This window comes from Trachurus japonicus, chromosome 24, assembly GCF_045865225.1.
Source record: "Trachurus japonicus isolate A0001 chromosome 24, Traja_1.0".
In the NCBI taxonomy this organism is placed as follows: Eukaryota; Metazoa; Chordata; class Actinopteri; order Carangiformes; family Carangidae; genus Trachurus; species Trachurus japonicus.
In genome coordinates, this window is record NC_140930.1 from 1471316 (window position 1) to 1492484 (window position 21169).

Genomic DNA, 21169 nt, shown 5'->3' on the forward strand with positions numbered 1-21169 from the left:
GAGACAATGAGAGAGAAATGAGCTTCATCACTGTAATAATCTGAATGAGTGAGATGATTCAGTGTAAATACTCACTGGTGACGACAGACAGAAGAACCACAGCATCTTCATATTGTTGTCGTCCCTCTCTGTACTGTCTGCAGGTGTAGCCACCAGCATCATCTACTGAGACCTTCTCTATAACCAGAGAACATTTCTCTGTGACTCTCAGTCTGTCTGACTTAGATCTGACGGCTGCATCAAACTTCCCACGTTCAAACACTGTTACTGTTGAGCTGCTTCCTGAAGCTCTGAAGAACCAGTCAGTAGCATCACATTTCCTCTGATCACCTGTCCCAACATAACAAGGTAAAGTGACATCAGCTCCGTCTCTGTCAGTGACTAATGAAACGTTTAGTTGAGCTGCTGCAGCTGAGAAAAGAGAAAAGAGACAAACAGTGAGTTAGAAGACGACTTCCTGTGAGGATCATTTTACATCAAGACAAATCCACTCATTTACTGGTCGTGTTTCTTTAATGTGAGTTTTTACCTGTGAAGTGAAGCAGCAGGAAAATCCACCTGAGCTCAGCCGTCATGTTTCTGTCTCTGTCTCACTCGCTGTCAAAGTGAGTGAAGTCGTTTAGTCTGAGATCAACTCAGCCTCCACTTCCTGTGGAGAAAGACGTGTCACTTCCTGTTGGTGCCATCACTACAGGTCCTGTTGTCTAGTATTAAGTTAAAGCGTGAGAAACTTTCAGTCCCTTCATGTTAATGATGATTATCTCAAACCAACAAGATGACACAAGACGAGTCTGACCGCATGAAAAGAAGAAGAAGGAGAAAAAGAGGAAGGACTGTGGCTCAGAGGAGTGTTTCCATCGAAGTCAGGGGGAAGTGTTCTGCTGAGAACACACACACACCTTGCATCATGTTTTACTCTGATAAGAAGTGGACAGTTTGTCCTCTCGTCCATTCTAGTCCAGCTCCCAGCACTGCTCTTCCTGGTCCGTCCAAATCTCGCGTCGATTTGCACCGATGTCAATGCAAATCACGCGAGATTTGAGCAGTGCTGGGAGCTTCCGCTACAAACAACCTTAAAATATAGACTTATTTAATTTTTTTCTGAACAATTTCTGACGTCGCGGCTTCAATACAAGAGGGACTGATGAGAAAGATCGCCACCGAGCAGACCGACGCGAGGGAGGATAACGCAACAACTCGGAGTGCTGTGGTCGGGATACGGTCCGACATATCCGCAATCCGAGAGTATGTGTCACAGATGCGAGCTGACATGGCCAAAACTCGGGAGGAAATCGAGAGAAATGGCGACGAAAACCGCAGAGAATGAGTAAAAAGAAGAATTGGCACAAAAAGGGCTCCCACACCACCCCACCATCCCAACAAATAATCAGTACACTGGACTTTTGCTCTCTGTCAATTGGACCACACCAGACTTTGCTCTCTGTCAATTGGACCGTCTTGTGACTTTGTGACTTTTGTGACATGCCTGGCAATAAGAAGAGACTGTTGTTCGCTCATGACGGAAAAAAAATTTTTGGACACATGTGCAGACACACACGTAATCCTTATGCTCTATCTAGAGCTGGACTTCAATTTCTTCAACTCTACATACTACCAAATGCTGCAACACATTATGTCAAAATGTCAAATGTTGGAAAAAAAAAAAAAAAGTGAGAAATGTCATGTTAAAAAAAAACAAAAGAAAAAATGTTATGTCAAATTGTTAAATTTTGAAAATACTGGAAGAATGTTATGTCAAAAATGTAACATGGAGAAAAAATGAATATGTGAGTATTGGGGGCGGGACTAGATAAGCTTTTGCTTCTCCCGCTTTCCCTTTCGGTCATGTGTATTGTATTAATTGGATTGAGATGATGTGTGATGATGATGACTAATTGACATGCCCGAAATGAACCAAATAAAAAAAATAAAAAAACATTACAGACGAGCACTATGGAGGTATTTGGATGTTTTTTGGTGTGTCTTTTTGGACGAAGAAAAGTGAGCTCCGTTCTCAACCGTCATATGGACATTCAGTGCTGCACGGAGCCCCGCTGTAACTCAGAGAAGCCACGGAGGACTCTGAAACTTCTTCCAGCCCTTAGTCCACATGAGGGGGAGGAGATAATGAGTGAAATTTGAATTTTGGGTGAACTATTCTTTTAAAGAAGTTCAACACAACATGAATTCATATCATAAGTTTATTTTGTGCTCAAAAGTGTAAACAGGAATTCAGTTCATCAAAGCAAATAAAAGAAAAAGCTACAGAGCTTCATATTGTTTTATCATCAGCACAGGTGTGCAGGAGGCCACGCCCACCTCCAGGTAAAGGACAAGAAATCTAACAAAGTCCAACCAGCTCAGAGAAGCACAGGAACACAAACACTGCATCATACATGTGGTTGTCTACAGTGTGTTTTCAAGAAGCAAATCTTCTGTTTCTGAGCTGCTACACAAACATGTTTAGTTTTGACCTGACGTCTGAAGACAAAGAAGAGACAGAGGCATAAAAATATCATGTATGTACAGTCTGCATGTTCCCACTGTGAGCCCCAGATCAACACACTGACACTTCACTGACACATTCAAATACAACACAAACACAAACAGGCTGCAAGTAGCACATTCAAGTGTTTCCAGGGGCCACAAAAAAGTGACGGACACAACTAGGACAAGTCAGAGCCAGTCTACGACGAGCCTTACCACTCTCCATTAGCCCCATTGTATCGAACTTGGTTGCAGTTCCACCAGAATTCCACTTGGAGTGATCGCGGGCGAGTGCAGAATGAATGGGGTCTTATGGAGCTAGAAGGCTAAATTTGTCCCTTTCATCTGGTAATCGTCGAAAAATCGCAAATATTGTTGTATTTTCTGAAAGTTCAATATGGATTATAGGTTAGAAGTGAAATTGTTGAGAAGTTTTGTCCTTTCGATTTCCTACAGGTTGGGCTGTTGTTGGCCATAACACGCTAGCATTCTGCTAATGAATGCTGATTGCTCAGTGACGGACTTGCGACTATTTACGGCCAGAGATCCCACCTGATGACATCTGAAGACAAAACAGCTATAAAACAGGCGAAAAGCTGTTTTATTTCCTGCTCTAAAGTTGTTATTATTATGCACCTTCTTTATTTATTAGAAAGTAACTGTTTAGACCCCCAATATCCGGTCAGTTTATCCAAATGACGGCTGTTTCGAAGTCTGCTCTTCCTGTCTGTCTTTTAGAGCCAGTTAACAACAACATGGAACTTTAGAACCAGATCAGGTCCAGACCTTCTCTTCACAACAGTCCCAACAACAGTGAGGACACATGGAGACAGAGCTGAAGACAAACGTCCACTGAAGAGACAGAAACCAGGAGCTTCCTGTTGAGGTGTGTGCTACTTGCAGTGTGTGTGATTGTGTGTTTGTGTGTTTGTGTGTTTGTGTTTGTGTTGTGTTGCGTTCACAGTCACTCAGTCGTCCCACGTGTTGGAATCATCTCTGGACTCTGATGTTGTGTCCTCGTGTGAAACATGATGGTGACGCGCTGTCCAACATCAGAGGACGAAGACTCTCCAACGTTTTCATAGAACACAGCACCCTCACCTTCCTCTTCATCAGCACCACCATCATCATCACGCACCTGAACATAAGAAGACCATTCATCAATCCATCCATGGATCCAATATCATCCATCCATCCAACAGCATCCATCCATCCATCCATCATCCATCTATCATCCATTCGTCCAACATCCATCCATCCATCCATCCATTCGTCCAACATCCATCCATCCATCCATCCATCCATCCATCAGTCCAATGACATCCATCCATCCATCCATCATCCATCCATCCATCCATCCATCCATCCATCCATCATCCATCTGTCCAACAACATCCATCCATCATCCATCCAACAGCATCCATCCATCATCCAACCTTCGGTAACACTTTACAATAAGGTACACAAAATTAGAGTAGTTAATGAGGAACTAATGAAGAACTAATGAGGAACTAATGAGTAGTTAGTGAGGAATTGAGCTACACAAAATTACAGTAGTTACTGAGGAACTAAGCTACACAAAATTACAGTAGTTACTGAGGAACTACTGATTAATTAACTGTTAGTTAATGGTCAGTTCTTCAGGAACCCCTGATCAAATTTCAGAGGAGTAGTTACTGAGGAACTAATGAGTAATTAGTTAGGGAAATGAGATACACAAAATTAGAGTAGTTACTGAGGAACTAATGATTAACTAACTATTAGTTAATGGTCAGTTCTTCAGGAACCCCTGATCAAATTTCAGAGTAGTTAATGAGGAACTAATGAGGAACTATTAATGATCAGTTCTTCATTAACTCATGATCACATTTCATAGAAAGTTAATCACAACTTGATGATTAGTGAACTAGTTACTTCATCAGTACAGAATCATTACTCAATAACATGTCCAGTAGTTAACCTTTATGACCTAAAGTGACACATAATGAGTGGTTTTTCATTTCTTCATCTTCATCTTTACATTAGTAGTTCCTTAAAAAAATCACAGACAGCAGGATTCTTGAGAAGATTTTATTCATTAATTTCAGACCACATACACATCAATATGACCATCCATGTTGCCTTTGAAATAAATATGATAGTTTGTCACATGTTTGGTAGGCTAAATGAATGTATCATGGGGCTGTGTAGTACTGTATACTGATCACACCGTGGTTCACAGTAAAGTTGTTTGAGGTGCACAAAATTTAGAGTAGTTATTTACTATGAAACAAATTTGGAATGAATGAGGAACTCACTATTAGTTAATGGTGAGTTCTTCAGTAACTCCTAATCAAATTACTGAGGAACTAACTATTACTTAATCATTAGTTACCCTTTTTGTGTACCTTAAAGGGATAGTTCAACATTTTGGCAAATTGGCCCATTGCCATAATTGCTATAGTCATAGCAGTAGGTTCATTACCTTTAATTGTAGGTGTAAGCTATTTTTAGTACAGCGGAGCACAGCAGCAGGCTGCTCAGAGCTACGCTATGGAGGCTAAGGGAATTTCTTGGTTTCCCTCATTAAACTCATCAAATACAAAATCCCAAAACTCCACAGCGCTTTTGTAGACAAGTTGTGAGCTGCACAACCACGACGCTATGAGATAATAACGGAACGATACGAAACGGAGCCGTTTTCGAGGTAAATTCATACAAAACCGCTGATGCGCGTTGCGTTCAGGGACAGTTTTTCAGCAAGCAGTCTCCGTATTTACCCTGTATTTACCTCGAAAACGGCTCCGTTTCGTATCGTTCCGTCATTATCTCATAGCGTGGTGGTTGTGCAGGTCACAACTTGTCTACAAAAGCGCTGTGGAGTTTTGGGATGTTGAATTTGATGAGTTTAATGAGGGAAACCAAGAAATTCCCTTAGCCTCCATAGCGTAGCTCTGAGCAGCCAGCTGCTGCGCTCCGCCGTACTGAAAATAGCTTACACCTACAATTAAAGGTAATGAACCTACTGCTATGACTATAGCGATTATGGCAATGGGCCAATTTGCCAAAATGTTGAACTATCCCTTTAAGGTAAAGTGAGACATCAAAATGACTAGGTAATGAGTACTGAATCATTACTGAATCATTAGTTACCCTTTTTGTGTACCTTAAGGTAAAGTGAGACATCAAAATGAGTAGGTAATGAGTACTGAATCATTACTTAATCATTAGTTACCCTTTTTGTGTACCTTAAGGTAAAGTGAGACATCAAAATGAGTAGGTAATGAGTACTGAATCATTACTTAATCATTAGTTACCCTTTTTGTGTACCTTAAGGTAAAGTGAGACATCAAAATGACTAGGTAATGAGTACTGAATCATTACTGAATCATTAGTCACCCTTTTTGTGTACCTTATAGTAAAGTGAGACATCAAAATGACTAGGTAATGTGTACTGAATAATTACTGAATCATTAGTTACTATTTTTGTGTAAGGTACACAAACATTACAGTAGTTACTGATGAACTAATGAGGAACCAAAATAATCATTTGCCTCCATGTGCACCAAAATGACATAGAATGTAAAACAACAACAACAACAACAAAAACCTTTGTAGCTTACTTGCTTAAAAAAAAAAAGTCTTTTGTCTTTTATTTTGGAAACAAGATCTTCAATTCCGGTGGCTCACCTGTGCAGCTTTACTGTGAGGAGCAGTGAATTCATTTGACGACGATGAGAGAAGTAATGGACAGAGCAAGGAAGAGCAGAAGCTCCCATCTTGACTATATCAGAGACGTTCTATATCTCGAGGATGAGGATGTGACCGTACAGTATAAGTACATTTTAATGGTATCTCTCTCTTTTTTTTTTTATATATACAAATTCGGTAAGATTGCTCCTCAAATTTACTGTAAGATAACTTTGTCCAAAGTGAATTTAGCCCTCTAAAACCGACCGTAGTTTGGTTAACCGAACGTTACATTGATGCTACGCTTGCACATGTTTTACAAAACATTAAATAACTTATGAACCGTTTACGATAGAGACGAGCTGTGAACAGCATCTGAATCGGGGGGTTATCCGCTTTCCGAGGGTCCTTGAATGGTGCCTCTACGACAACACGTGACACTGGAAGAGAAGCTAAACCGAGCATAGCATTGATGCTGAGGTTGCACATTTTTGACAAAATATTAAATAACTTATGAACCGTATATGACAGAGACGAGTTGTGAACAGCATCTGAATCACTGGATTTTTCGAATGGTGCCTCTATGACAACAAGGGACGATATGCGTCATGTAACCACATGGTAAGGGAACAGAGCTAAACCGAGCTAGCATCAATGCAACACTTGAGCATACTTTCATAGAGGCACCATTCAAGGACCCTCGGAAAACAAAGAATCCCGCGATTCAGATGCAGTTAACAGGTTATTTAATGTTTTGTACAACGTGTACAAGTGTAGCATCGATGCTACATTCTGTTAACCGACCATAGCATCGATGCTATGCTAGGTTTTAGAAGGCTACATTCACTTTGGAGAAAGTTAGCATAGTAAAATTTGAGGAGTCATCTTACACATCTTCCAAAAAAAAAAAAAAAGACAGATACCATTAAAATATCACTGTACGGTCACACCCTCGTCCTCGAGATATCGTCGAAATGGGATTTTCCTTCTTTTGCTTTTCCCTGCATGGTCCATTGCTTCTCTTGTGGCATGGTCCATTGCTTCTCTTGTGTCAAGTGAATTCACTGCTCCTCACAGTAAAGGTGCACAGGAAATGATGATCTCGTTTCCAAAATAAAAGACAAATGACACTTTGTAAATGACCTTTAATATGATAAGAACATTACTTAATTTGTTGTTTTTATGTTTATTTATTTAGTTTCTGAACATTAGTCAAGGTCAGGGCTTTATTTCTTATATATTAAGCAGACGTTATATTCAGTGCTTTTATTTTGAAAGCGTCTCGCCGAGACCTCATAAACTTCCGGTGCTACGGATTTTACCGGCAGTGTGTCTGCAAGGCCAGAGTGTCTTCATTGCTAAAAGTGTGCCTAACTTACATGAAACGCCCTAGCACCTGGCTAATAAGGGACACAAGGTTTGTTTTTGTTACCTTTTCATGCTATATTTATGTCCGGCTCGAGTTTGGTCGCCGTTGATAGTCTCATGTATGGAACATGTTGTGGTTAGCGGTAGCTATTAGCATTGGCAGCTCGGCTTAGTTAGCTTAGTTTAGCTTAACTTCAATGTATTGAAGTGAGATGGAGCTAAGCTAACTCGTTGATTGTTTTATTAATGCAACAGGACGTATTTTGTCTGTTTGATGTGAGGTCTGGTAAGGTTAAAAACAGTTGATTGGATTAAAAACAAACGGTTAAAAATATTTATTTCATGGTAATACAGCACTCCATTTGGATATTGTCTTTTGATTAAAATAGATAAAAAGGGAGTCAACTTACATGATTGTTTATGTGATAAAAGCAGTTAAAAATAATTTCATTTATGTAAAAGGAAAGGTAACTGTATTTTCTTCTTCTCATAGCTCTTACGGTGTGTCTGCAACTGAATACGGTCCATGGAATGAAGGAATGTGAACCATCAGTTTCATCATTTGTGACCATCATTTAGCTGGGGATGCTACACACTTGTTATTTTTTATTAGGCTATTATTAAAACAAGAAAGCTACAAAGGTTTTTCTTTTCTTTTCTTTCTCTTTTTTTTTTTTTTTTTTACATTCTATCATATTTTCTTGTGTGTGGACATTCAAAAAAATGTTATTTTGGTGTACCTGTGCAGGTAAAATCTTATTTTGGTGCCTGTGAAGACAAAAGTTATTTTGGTGCACATAGAGGCAAATGATTATTTTGGTTCTTCATTATTTCATCAGTAACTACTGTAATGTTTGTGTACCTTACACAAAAATAGTAACTAATGACTAGGTAATGATTCAGTACTTATTGTCTCACTTTACTATAAGGTACACAAAAGGAGTAACTAATGATTCAGTAATGATTCAGTACTCATTACCTACTCATTTTGATGTCTCACTTTACTATAAGGTACACAAAAAGGGTAACTAATGATTCAGTACTCATTACCTACTCAATTTGATGTCTCACTTTACTATAAGGTACACAAAAAGGGTAACTAATGATTCAGTACTCATTACCTACACATTTTGATGTCTCACTTTACCTTAAGGTACACAAAAAGGGTAACTAATGATTAAGTAATGATTCAGTACTCATTACCTACTCATTTTGATGTCTCACTTTACCTTAAGGTACACAAAAAGGGTAACTAATGATTCAGTAATGATTCAGTACTCATTACCTAGTCATTTTGATGTCTCACTTTACCTTAAGGTACACAAAAAGGGTAACTAATGACTAAGTAATGATTCAGTACTCATTACCTAGTCATTTTGATGTCTCACTTTACCTTAAGGTACACAAAAAGGGTAACTAATGATTAAGTAATAGTTAGTTCCTCAGTAATTTGATTAGGAGTTACTGAAGAACTCACCATTAACTAATAGTGAGTTCCTCATTCATTCCAAATTTGTTTCATAGTAAATAACTACTCTAAATTTTGTGCACCTCAAACAACTTTACTGTGAACCACGGTGTGATCAGTATACAGTACTACACAGCCCCATGATACATTCATTTAGCCTACCAAACATGTGACAAACTATCATATTTATTTCAAAGGCAACATGGATGGTCATATTGATGTGTATGTGGTCTGAAATTAATGAATAAAATCTTCTCAAGAATCCTGCTGTCTGTGGTTTTTTTAAGGAACTACTAATGTAAAGATGAAGATGAAGAAATGAAAAACCACTCATTATGTGTCACTTTAGGTCATAAAGGTTAACTACTGGACATGTTATTGAGTAATGATTCTGTACTGATGAAGTAACTAGTTCACTAATCATCAAGTTGTGATTAACTTTCTATGAAATTTGATCATGAGTTAATGAAGAACTGATCATTAATAGTTCCTCATTAGTTCCTCATTAACTACTCCTCTGAAATTTGATCAGGGGTTCCTGAAGAACTGACCATTAACTAATAGTTAGTTAATCATTAGTTCCTCAGTAACTACTCTAATTTTGTGTATCTCATTTCCCTAACTAACTACTCATTAGTTCCTCAGTAACTACTCCTCTGAAATTTGATCAGGGATTCCTGAAGAACTGACCATTAACTAACAGTTAATTAATCAGTAGTTCCTCAGTAACTACTGTAATTTTGTGTAGCTTAGTTCCTCAGTAACTACTGTAATTTTGTGTAGCTCAATTCCTCACTAACTACTCATTAGTTCCTCATTAGTTCTTCATTAGTTACTCATTAACTACTCTAATTTTGTGTACCTTATTGTAAAGTGTTACCCAACCTTCTATCTATCCATCCATCCATCCATCCATGCATCCTTCCAACTTCCATCTATCATCCATCCATCATCCAACATCCATCCAAACATCTATCCATCCATCATCCATCCATCCATGCATCCATCCATCCATCCATCCATCTATTATCCATTCGTCCAACATCCATCTATCCATCCATCCATCCATCCATCCATCCATCCATCATCCATCCATCCATCCATCCATCCATCCATCCATCCATCCATCATCCATCTATCATCCATTCGTCCAACATCCATCCATCCATCCATCCATCCATCCATCCATCAAACTGATAAACGGTGGTTCTGTTCTGTAGAGTTCTGTTTTCATAAAGAGCTGATGAGTGTTTGAACTCACTGTGTTTCCTTCTGTCTGCGTTTGGTTTCCTGAAAAGACACAAAGAGAAAAGAGTGGACTTCAGCTTCAAGAGGAAAACTCCAGCTTCATGGAAACAGCTTGGTCAGTGAGAGTCCTCACCTTTACGTCTCGTCCAGATGACCGCTGTTGTGAGAGCTGCAAAACCTGCAGCTACAACGATGAAATGCAGCCACCACCAGCCTGGAGGCACATTCACTGTTTCAAGACACAAACAGAGGGGAGGGGGGGGGGGGCTTTGACCTTTAACTTATCACTTTCATAAAAGCACATGCATAAAAACAGCCAACATACAGAGCAACAGCATCAAAAGGAGCAGACGTTCTTTGTTTCGAAGTTGGGAGCCAGAGATTGGTCGACTACGGTCAACTTCAAACTTCAACACACTCTCAGACCAAGAAAAACTACGTCATTTATTGGGAGAAAGTGCCACTGCTGTAGAAGCAGCAAATGATGTGAATGTCTGTCACAAGAAAAGAGAAGAGCTGCTCAACAACACATGGCATGACCTCCTCTACATGAGCAGATACTGACTGTTTTTTTTTACTTGCACAGTAATAGTAATAATTATCTCCATAGGACACAAACATGCACACAGACATGCACACGCACACAAGCACACCTTTTTAAATTTGTTTTTGTTATTATTATGGTTGTTATTGTTTATTATTATTGTTGATTGCTTGTCTATGTGTTATTGTTCTGTTGTCCTGGCGCTTTGGCAATATTGTAAAACACAGTCATGCCAATAAAGCTTGTTGAATTGAATTGAATTGACAGAGAGAGGGAGGGAGACAGAAGGGGGGGACTCATCATCTCCTCACCTGTTGATCTCTGAGTCTTGAACTCAAACAGCTTCTCTGTGTTTCCACGGTGATCTCTCACTTTACACCTCAGTGATTTCTTCTTCTGATTAAATTCAGACGTTTTAATCTTGACAGAGTCAGAACAGGAAACCTGAGACGTCTCCATGTTTTTATCTTCATCTTCAAACAGCCACTGAACTGAGTGATCACACCATCGTCCATACGACCTCACAGAGCAGGTCAACTTCACCTCATCATCATCATCATCATCACCGACCTTCTGTTCAGTCACTGATGGAGACAATGAGAGAGAAATGAGCTTCATCACTGTAATAATCAGAATGAGTGAGATGATTCAGTGTAAATACTCACTGGTGACGACAGACAGAAGAACCACAGCATCTTCATATTGTTGTCGTCCCTCTCTGAACTGTCTGCAGTCGTACCAACCAGCATCATCTACTGAGACCTTCTCTATAACCAGAGAACATTTTTCACTCTCAGTCTGTCTGACTTAGAGCTGACAGCTGCATGAAACTTCCCATCTATAAACACTGGTACTGTTTCTCTGCTTCCTGGAGCAGCAAAGAACCAGACAGTATCATTACATCTCTTCTGATCACCTGTCCCAACATAACAAGGTAAAGTGACATCAGCTCCATTTCCGTCAGTGACTAATGAAACGTTTAGTTGAGCTGCTGCAGCTGTGAAAAGAGAAAAGAGACAAACAGTGAGTTAGAAGACGACTTCCCTGAGGATCAGGACAAATCAACTCAACTCAACTCTAATTTTATTTATATAGTAGGGGTGGGAGAAAAAATCGATTCATGTAAGAATCGTGATTCTTATCCTCTACGATTCTGGATCGATTCATAATCTTGAAAAGAATATTTTTTTCACATTTCCTTACGTTTCACGTGTCAATACGCGCACTAACAGGTTTCTGTACCAGTGGCGGAGCTAGGCCCACCCAGATTGACTGATTCGATTGCCCACCCACTGAGATTCATGAGAAAAAAACTTCTTTTTTTTTAACTCATTGAGTGCCGCGCTCCTTTCCAAAGTTTTAGTCAAGTGTACCAGCAATTTAGACCATTATTGACAATTTTTGTAGAGCCATAGTGTATTCTATATTATTGTCACCAACACATACTGTGGCTCATTTGAAAGGTGAAACTTTCTGCTCAAATGGCCACAAACCGTTTGTTTCTACGTGCCTCCGTTCCTGAGAAAAGTCAAGCTAAACATGGCTGGGTTTCACCAAAATCCCTCCTTTTTTTCTAGAAAAGGAGATAGAGTGTCTTTTATGAAAGGTGCTCTGTTTGCGCCTGTCGCTCTCCTGACACTCGCATTTCTGCATCAAAGGGCTCGTGTAAGATAAATATATACAACAATTGTTGTTCTATTCACAAAACCACCATCGGGGGCGGGGGGGGGCGCCACTAAACAGCAATAACACAGACGCACCGTGCCGTGTCACAGCCTCTCGCCGCAGAACGTGATGGTCTCTGGGCCACAGCGGGTCGGGAACACCGGTCCCACTTCTGTGGTTCGGGTCGGTGGTGCCGGTCTGCTTTGACCGAGGGATCATCACATTTTACCGCGGGAGGACTTTGGGGAGGACACGGTGTTGCTCCAGATGAAGACCGGGCGGGACTGTCGGCTGAGAGCTTCCTGTTTCTGCTCCAAGCCCAAAGATTCACATCCCTACAGTCCAGGCTTTTGAAAAGACAGTATAAGATAAGCTAAATGTAGCAGTTTACTTTAAAATGGTTCAAATATATTGCGGCTGAATAAATCTGCACCTTTTAAATTTGTTTTTGTTATTATTATGGTTGTTATTGTTTATTATTAATTGTTGATTGTTTGTCTATGTGTTATTGTTCTGTTGTCCTGGCGCTTTGGCAGTATTGTAAAACACAGTCATGCCAATAAAGCTTGTTGAATTGAATTGACAGAGAGAGGGAGGGAGACAGAAGGGGGGGAGTGGGAGAGAGAGAGAGTTCATCATCATCTCACCTGTTGATCTCTGAGTCTTGAACTCAAACAGCTTCTCTGTGTTTCCATGGTGATCTCTCACTTTACACCTCAGTGATTTCTTCTTCTGATTAAATTCAGATGTTTTAATCTTGACAGAGTCAGAACAGGAAAACTGAGACGTCTCCATGTTTTTATCTTCATCATCAAACAGCCACTGAACTGAGTGTAGACACTGTCCATCATAGTATGTCATCACAGAGCAGGTCAACGTCACCTCATCATCATCATCATCATCATCACCGACCTTCTGTTCAGTCACTGATGGAGACAATGAGAGAGAAATGAGCTTCATCACTGTAATAATCAGAATGAGTGAGATGATTCAGTGTAAATACTCACTGGTGACGACAGACAGAAGAACCACAGCATCTTCATATTGTTGTCGTCCCTCTCTGAACTGTCTGCAGGTGTACCAACCAGCATCATCTACTGAGACCTTCTCTATAACCAGAGAACATTTCTCTGTGACTTTCAGTCTGTCTGACTTAGATCTGACGTCTTCATGAAACTTCCCATCTTTAAACACTGGTACAAATGAGCTGCTTTCTGAAGCAACAAAGAACCAGACAGTATCATCACATCTCCTCTGATCACCTGTCCCAACATAACAAGGTAAAGTGACATCAGCTCCGTCTCCATCAGTGACAAATGAAACGTTTAGTTGAACTGCTGCAGCTGAGAAAAGAGAAAAGAGACAAACAGTGAGTTAGAAGACGACTTCCCTGAGGATCAGGACAAATCAACTCAACTCAACTCTAATTTTATTTATATAGTAGGGGTGGGAGAAAAAATCGATTCATGTAAGAATCGCGATTCTTATCCTCTACGATTCTGGATCGATTCATAATCTTGAAAAACATATTTTTTTCACATTTCCTTACGTTTCACAGGTTTCTGTACCAGTGGCGGAGAAAGACTAAATCAAGATTGTGTTGGATATAAAGTGCCATATTGTCATGATGATTATTGACTTATAACGTAGCCTAACCTATATTAAACCTCTCGGCTGCTGTCCAGTATGGTAATAACGGGTGTGGGTGTGTAAGCTACGTCACCGCAAAAATACACCCCCGACGGTAACAGGGGGGTGGGGTTTCTAGTGCCTTAAATAATCAGGCCCATCCTGATTTTTCCAGGTCTACCCATTAGCCACGTTCTGGCTCCGCCACTGATCCGTACAAAGTGCTAGCCATGACGCTAAGACGCTCGTTAACCGATTACTAACGTTAACTGGTCAGATTTAAATGATTTAAATGCTCTATTAAATGTCTGTGACTAGGCTTGTGCCCCCTGGCAATCCGACCCTATGTCATCAATGGAGGACGATCAATGTTTTATTTTTTGCCGTTAAACACACGCGCGAAGTGACGGCCTCCCTGCATTACACAACAAAAGATGAGAAAAATATTCTCTAAACAACAATCTTTCGTATGTTATTTAGAGAATATTTTTCTCTGCACGCGCTCCAGCTGAGCAGCCACATCCACTGTGCTCTGGATCAGCTGATCAGTGCTCAGGTGACGTTAGATCTTCACATTTTGAACTCTTTCATAGCCTACAAAGTGCAGCCAAACACCAGACTGAAGAGAGAGGAACAGCAGCAGCAGCTCCTCTGTGGCGCTGCAGACCGGCTGCAGGTGAACCGGCGTGAGAGCAGAGTGCTGCATCTGCATATGAGAATTGATTTTGAAACGAATGAGACACCCAAAGATTCACATCCCTACAGTCCAGGCTTTTGAAAAGACAGTATAAGATAAGCTAAATGTAGCAGTTTACTTTAAAATGGTTCAAATATATTGCGGCTGAATAAATCTGCACCTTTTAAATTTGTTTTTGTTATTATTATGGTTGTTATTGTTTATTATTAATTGTTGATTGTTTGTCTATGTGTTATTGTTCTGTTGTCCTGGCGCTTTGGCAGTATTGTAAAACACAGTCATGCCAATAAAGCTTGTTGAATTGAATTGACAGAGAGAGGGAGGGAGACAGAAGGGGGGGAGTGGGAGAGAGAGGGAGAGCTCATCATCTCCTCACCTGTTGATCTCTGAGTCTTGAACTCAAACAGCTTCTCTGTGTTTCCATAGTGATCTCTCACTTTACACCTCAGTGATTTCTTCTTCTGATTAAATTCAGACGTTTTAATCTTGACAGAGTCAGAACAGTTAGACTGTCTGACTGTCTCCATGTTGTTATCTTCATCATCAAACAGCCACTGAACTGAGTGTCTACATTGTTCATCAAACGGTGTCACAGAGCAGGTCAACGTCACCTCATCATCATCATCATCGACCTTCTGTTCAGTCACTGATGGAGACAATGAGAGAGAAATGAGCTTCATCACTGTAATAATCAGAATGAGTGAGATAATTCAGTGTAAATACTCACTGGTGACGACAGACAGATAAACCACAGCATCTTCATATTGTTGTCGTCCCTCTCTGAACTCTCTGCAGTAGTACCAACCAGCATCATCTACTGAGACCTTCTCTATAACCAGAGAACATTTCTCTGTGACTCTCAGTCTGTCTGACTTAGATCTGACGGCTGCATGAAACTTCCCATCTCTAAACACTGTTACTGATGAGCCACTTGAAGCAGCAAAGAACCATTCAGTATCATCACATCTCCTCTGATCACCTGTCCCAGCATAACAAGGTAAAGTGACATCAGCTCCGTCTCCGTCAGTGACAAATGAAACATTTTGTTGAGCTGCTGCAGCTGAGAAAAGAGAAAAGAGACAAACAGTGAGTTAGAAGACGACTTCCTGTGAGGATCAGGACAAATCAACTCAACTCAACTCTAATTTTATTTATATAGTAGGGGTGGGAGAAAAAATCGATTCATGTAAGAATCGTGATTCTTATCCTCTACGATTCTGGATCGATTCATAATCTTGAAAAGAATATTTTTTTCACATTTCCTTACGTTTCACGTGTCAATATGCGCACTAACAGGTTTCTGTACCAGTGGCGGAGCTAGGCCCACCCAGATTGACTGATTCGATTGCCCACCCACTGAGATTCATGAGAAAAAAACTTCTTTTTTTTTAACTCATTGAGTGCTGCGCTCCTTTCCAAAGTTTTAGTCAAGTGTACCAGCAATTTAGACCATTTTTGACAATTTTTGTAGAGCCACAGTGTATTCTATATTATTGTCACCAACACATACTGTGGCTCATTTGAAAGGTGAAACTTTCTGCTCAAATGGCCACAAACCGTTTGTTTCTACGTGCCTCCGTTCCTGAGAAAAGTCAAGCTAAACATGGCTGGGTTTCACCAAAATCCCTGCTTTTTTTCTAGAAAAGGAGATAGAGCGTCTTTTATGAAAGCTGCGCTGTTTGTGTCTGTCGCTCTTCTGACACTCGCATTTCTGCATCAAAGGGCTCGTGTAAGATAAATATATACAACAATTGTTGTTCTATTCACAAAACCACCATCGGGGGCGGGGGGGGCGCCACTAAACAACAATAACACAGACGCACCGTGCCGTGTCACAGCCTCTCGCCGCAGAACGTGATGGTCTCTGGGCCACAGCGGCTCAGGAACACCGGTCCCACTTCTGTGGTTCGGGTCGGTGGTGCCGGTCTGCTTTGACCGAGGGATCATCACATTTTACCGCGGGAGGACTTTGGGGAGGACACGGTGTTGCTCCAGATGAAGACCGGGCGGGACTGTCGGCTGAGAGCTTCCTGTTTCTGCTCCAAGCCCAAAGATTCACATCCCTACAGTCCAGGCTTTTGAAAAGACAGTATAAGATAAGCTAAATGTAGCAGTTTACTTTAAAATGGTTCAAATATATTGCGGCTGAATAAATCTGCACCTTTTAAATTTGTTTTTGTTATTATTATGGTTGTTATTGTTTATTATTAATTGTTGATTGTTTGTCTATGTGTTATTGTTCTGTTGTCCTGGCACTTTGGCAGTATTGTAAAACACAGTCATGCCAATAAAGCTTGTTGAATTGAATTGACAGAGAGAGGGAGGGAGACAGAAGGGGGGGAGTGGGAGAGAGAGGGAGAGCTCATCATCTCCTCACCTGTTGATCTCTGAGTCTTGAACTCAAACAGCTTCTCTGTGTTTCCATGGTGATCTCTCACTTTACACCCCAGTGATTTCTTCTTCTGATTCAATTCAGACGTTTTAATCTTGACAGAGTCAGAACAGGAAAACTGAGACGTCTCCATGTTTTTATCTTCATCATCAAACAGCCACTGAACTGAGTGTAGACACTGTCCATCATAGTATGTCATCACAGAGCAGGTCAACTTCACCTCATCATCATCATCATCATCACCGACCTTCTGTTCAGTCACTGATGGAGACAATGAGAGAGAAATGAGCTTCATCACTGTAATAATCAGAATGAGTGAGATGATTCAGTGTAAATACTCACTGGTGACGACAGACAGATAAACCACAGCATCTTCAACTTGTTGTCGTCCCTCTCTGAACTGTCTGCAGTCGTACCGACCAGCATCATCTACTGAGACCTTCTCTATAACCAGAGAACATTTCTCTGTGACTTTCAGTCTGTCTGACTTAGATCTGACGTCTTCATGAAACTTCCCATCTTTAAACACTGGTACAAATGAGCTGCTTTCTGAAGCAACAAAGAACCAGACAGTATCATTACAGCTCCTCTGATCACCTGTCCCAACATAACAAGGTAAAGTGACATCAGCTCCGTCTCCGTCAGTGACAAATGAAACGTTTAGTTGAACTGCTGCAGCTGAGAAAAGAGAAAAGAGACAAACAGTGAGTTAGAAGACGACTTCCCTGAGGATCAGGACAAATCAACTCAACTCAACTCTAATTTTATTTATATAGTAGGGGTGGGAGAAAAAATCGATTCATGTAAGAATCGCGATTCTTATCCTCTACGATTCTGGATCGATTCATAATCTTGAAAAACATATTTTTTTCACATTTCCTTACGTTTCACAGGTTTCTGTACCAGTGGCGGAGAAAGACTAAATCAAGATTGTGTTGGATATAAAGTGCCATATTGTCATGATGATTATTGACTTATAACGTAGCCTAACCTATAATAAACCTCTCGGCTGCTGTCCAGTATGGTAATAACGGGTGTGGGTGTGTAAGCTACGTCATCGCAAAAATACACCCCCGACGGTAACAGGGGGGTGGGGTTTCTAGTGCCTTAAATAATCAGGCCCATCCTGATTTTTCCAGGTCTACCCATTAGCCACGTTCTGGCTCCGCCACTGATCCGTACAAAGTGCTAGCCATGACGCTAAGACGCTCGTTAACCGATTACTAACGTTAACTGGTCAGATTTAAATGCTCTATTAAATGTCTGTGACTAGGCTTGTGCCCCCTGGCAATCCGACCCTATGTCATCAATGGAGGACGATCAATGTTTTATTTTTTGCCGTTAAACACACGCGCGAAGTGACGGCCTCCCTGCATTACACAACAAAAGATGAGAAAAATATTCTCTAAATAACAATCTTTCGTATGTTATTTAGAGAATATTTTTCTCTGCACGCGCTCCAGCTGAGCAGCTACATCCACTGTGCTCTGGATCAGCTGATCGGTGCTCAGGTGACGTTAGATCTTCACATTTTGAACTCTTTCATAGCCTACAAAGTGCAGCCAAACACCAGACTGAAGAGAGAGGAACAGCAGCAGCAGCTCCTCTGTGGCGCTGCAGACCGGCTGCAGGTGAACCGGCGTGAGAGCAGAGTGCTGCATCTGCATATGAGAATTGATTTTGAAACGAATGAGACACCCAAAGATTCACATCCCTACAGTCCAGGCTTTTGAAAAGACAGTATAAGATAAGCTAAATGTAGCAGTTTACTTTAAAATGGTTCAAATATATTGCGGCTGAATAAATCTGCACCTTTTAAATTTGTTTTTGTTATTATTTATGGTTGTTATTGTTTATTATTAATTGTTGATTGTTTGTCTATGTGTTATTGTTCTGTTGTCCTGGCGCTTTGGCAGTATTGTAAAACACAGTCATGCCAATAAAGCTTGTTGAATTGAATTGACAGAGAGAGGGAGGGAGACAGAAGGGGGGGAGTGGGAGAGAGAGGGAGAGCTCATCATCTCCTCACCTGTTGATCTCTGAGTCTTGAACTCAAACAGCTTCTCTGTGTTTCCATAGTGATCTCTCACTTTACACCTCAGTGATTTCTTCTTCTGATTCAATTCAGACGTTTTAATCTTGACAGAGTCAGAACAGTTAGACTGTCTGACTGTCTCCATGTTGTTATCTTCATCATCAAACAGCCACTGAACTGAGTGTCTACATTGTTCATCAAACGGTGTCACAGAGCAGGTCAACGTCACCTCATCATCATCATCATCGACCTTCTGTTCAGTCACTGATGGAGACAATGAGAGAGAAATGAGCTTCATCACTGTAATAATCAGAATGAGTGAGATAATTCAGTGTAAATACTCACTGGTGACAACAGACAGATAAACCTCAGCATCTTCATATTGTTGTCGTCCCTCTCTGAACTCTCTGCAGTCGTACCAACCAGCATCATCTACTGAGACCTTCTCTATAACCAGAGAACATTTCTCTGTGACTCTCAGTCTGTCTGACTTTGATCTGACGTCTGCATGAAACTTCCCATCTATAAACACTGTTACTGATGAGCCACTTGAAGCAGCAAAGAACCATTCAGTATCATCACATCTCCTCTGATCACCTGTCCCAGCATAACAAGGTAAAGTGACATCAGCTCCGTCTCCGTCAGTGACAAATGAAACATTTTGTTGAGCTGCTGCAGCTGAGAAAAGAGAAAAGAGACAAACAGTGAGTTAGAAGACGACTTCCCTGAGGATCAGGACAAATCAACTCAACTCAACTCTAATTTTATTTATATAGTAGGGGTGGGAGAAAAAATCGATTCATGTAAGAATCGTGATTCTTATCCTCTATGATTCTGGATCGATTCATAATCTTGAAAAGAATATTTTTTTCACATTTCCTTACGTTTCACGTGTCAATACGCGCACTAACAGGTTTCTGTACCAGTGGCGGAGCTATGTGCCCATCCAGGCCCACCCAGATTGACTGATTCGATTGCCCACCCACTGAGATTCATGAAAGAAAAAACTTTTTTTTTTAACTCATTGAGTGCTGCGCTCCTTTCCAAAGTTTTAGTCAAGTGTACCGGCAATTTAGACCATTTTTGAAGATTTTTGTAGAGCCATAGTGTATTCTATATTATTGCCACCAACACATACTGTGGCTCATTTGAAAGGTGAAACTTTATGCTTCAAATGGCCACAAACCGTTTGTTTCTACGAGCCTCCGTTCCTGAGAAAAGTCAAGCTAAACATGGCTGGGTTTCACCAAAATCCCTGCTTTTTTTCTAGAAAAGGAGATACAGCGTCTTTTATGAAAGGTGCTCTGTTTGTGTCTGTCGCTCTTCTGACACTCGCATTTCTGGATCAAAGGGCTCGTGTAAGATAAATATATACTAAACTATAAATATATACTAAACAACAATAACACAGACGCACCGTGCTCGTGCGTCTCTCGGCCACAGCGGGGGGCCATATTGTCATGATGATTATTGACTTATAACGTAGCCTAACCTATAATAAATCTCTCGGCTGCTGTCCAGTATGGTAATAACGGGTGTGGGTGTGTAAGCTACGTCAACGCAAAAATACACCCCCGACGGTAACGGGGGGGGGGGTTCTAGTGCCATAAATAATCAGGCCCATCCTGATCTTTCCAGGCCTACCCATTAGCCACGTTCTGGCTCCGCCACTGATCCGTACAAAGTGCTGCAGCAAGCCATGACGCTAAGACGCTCGTTAACCGATTACTAACGTTAACTGGTCAGATTTAAATGATTTAAATGCTCTATTAAATGTCTGTGACTAGGCTTGTGCCCACTGGCAATCCGACCCTCTATCATCGATGGAGGACGATTAATGTTTTTTTTTGCCATTAAACACACGCGCGAAGTGACGGCTGGTATCAATGGGCTAGCAGGGCTAAGCCCTCCCTGCATTACACAACAAAAGATGAGAAAAATATTCTCTAAACAACAATCTTTCGTAT

At 40.8% G+C, this 21169-nt stretch overlaps 1 long non-coding RNA gene across 1 annotated transcript; it reads right to left on the bottom strand.

The window, feature by feature from the left end:
* Positions 1–3440: 3440 nt before the first annotated feature.
* On the bottom strand, positions 3441–10472 carry LOC146961068 (uncharacterized). Its single transcript, XR_015035197.1, has 3 exons — positions 10374–10472; positions 10254–10282; positions 3441–3625 (listed from the first exon to the last, which is right to left on the bottom strand). It is a non-coding gene; the product is annotated as an uncharacterized LOC146961068 (long non-coding RNA).
* Between the last annotated feature and the right edge of the window lie 10697 nt (positions 10473–21169).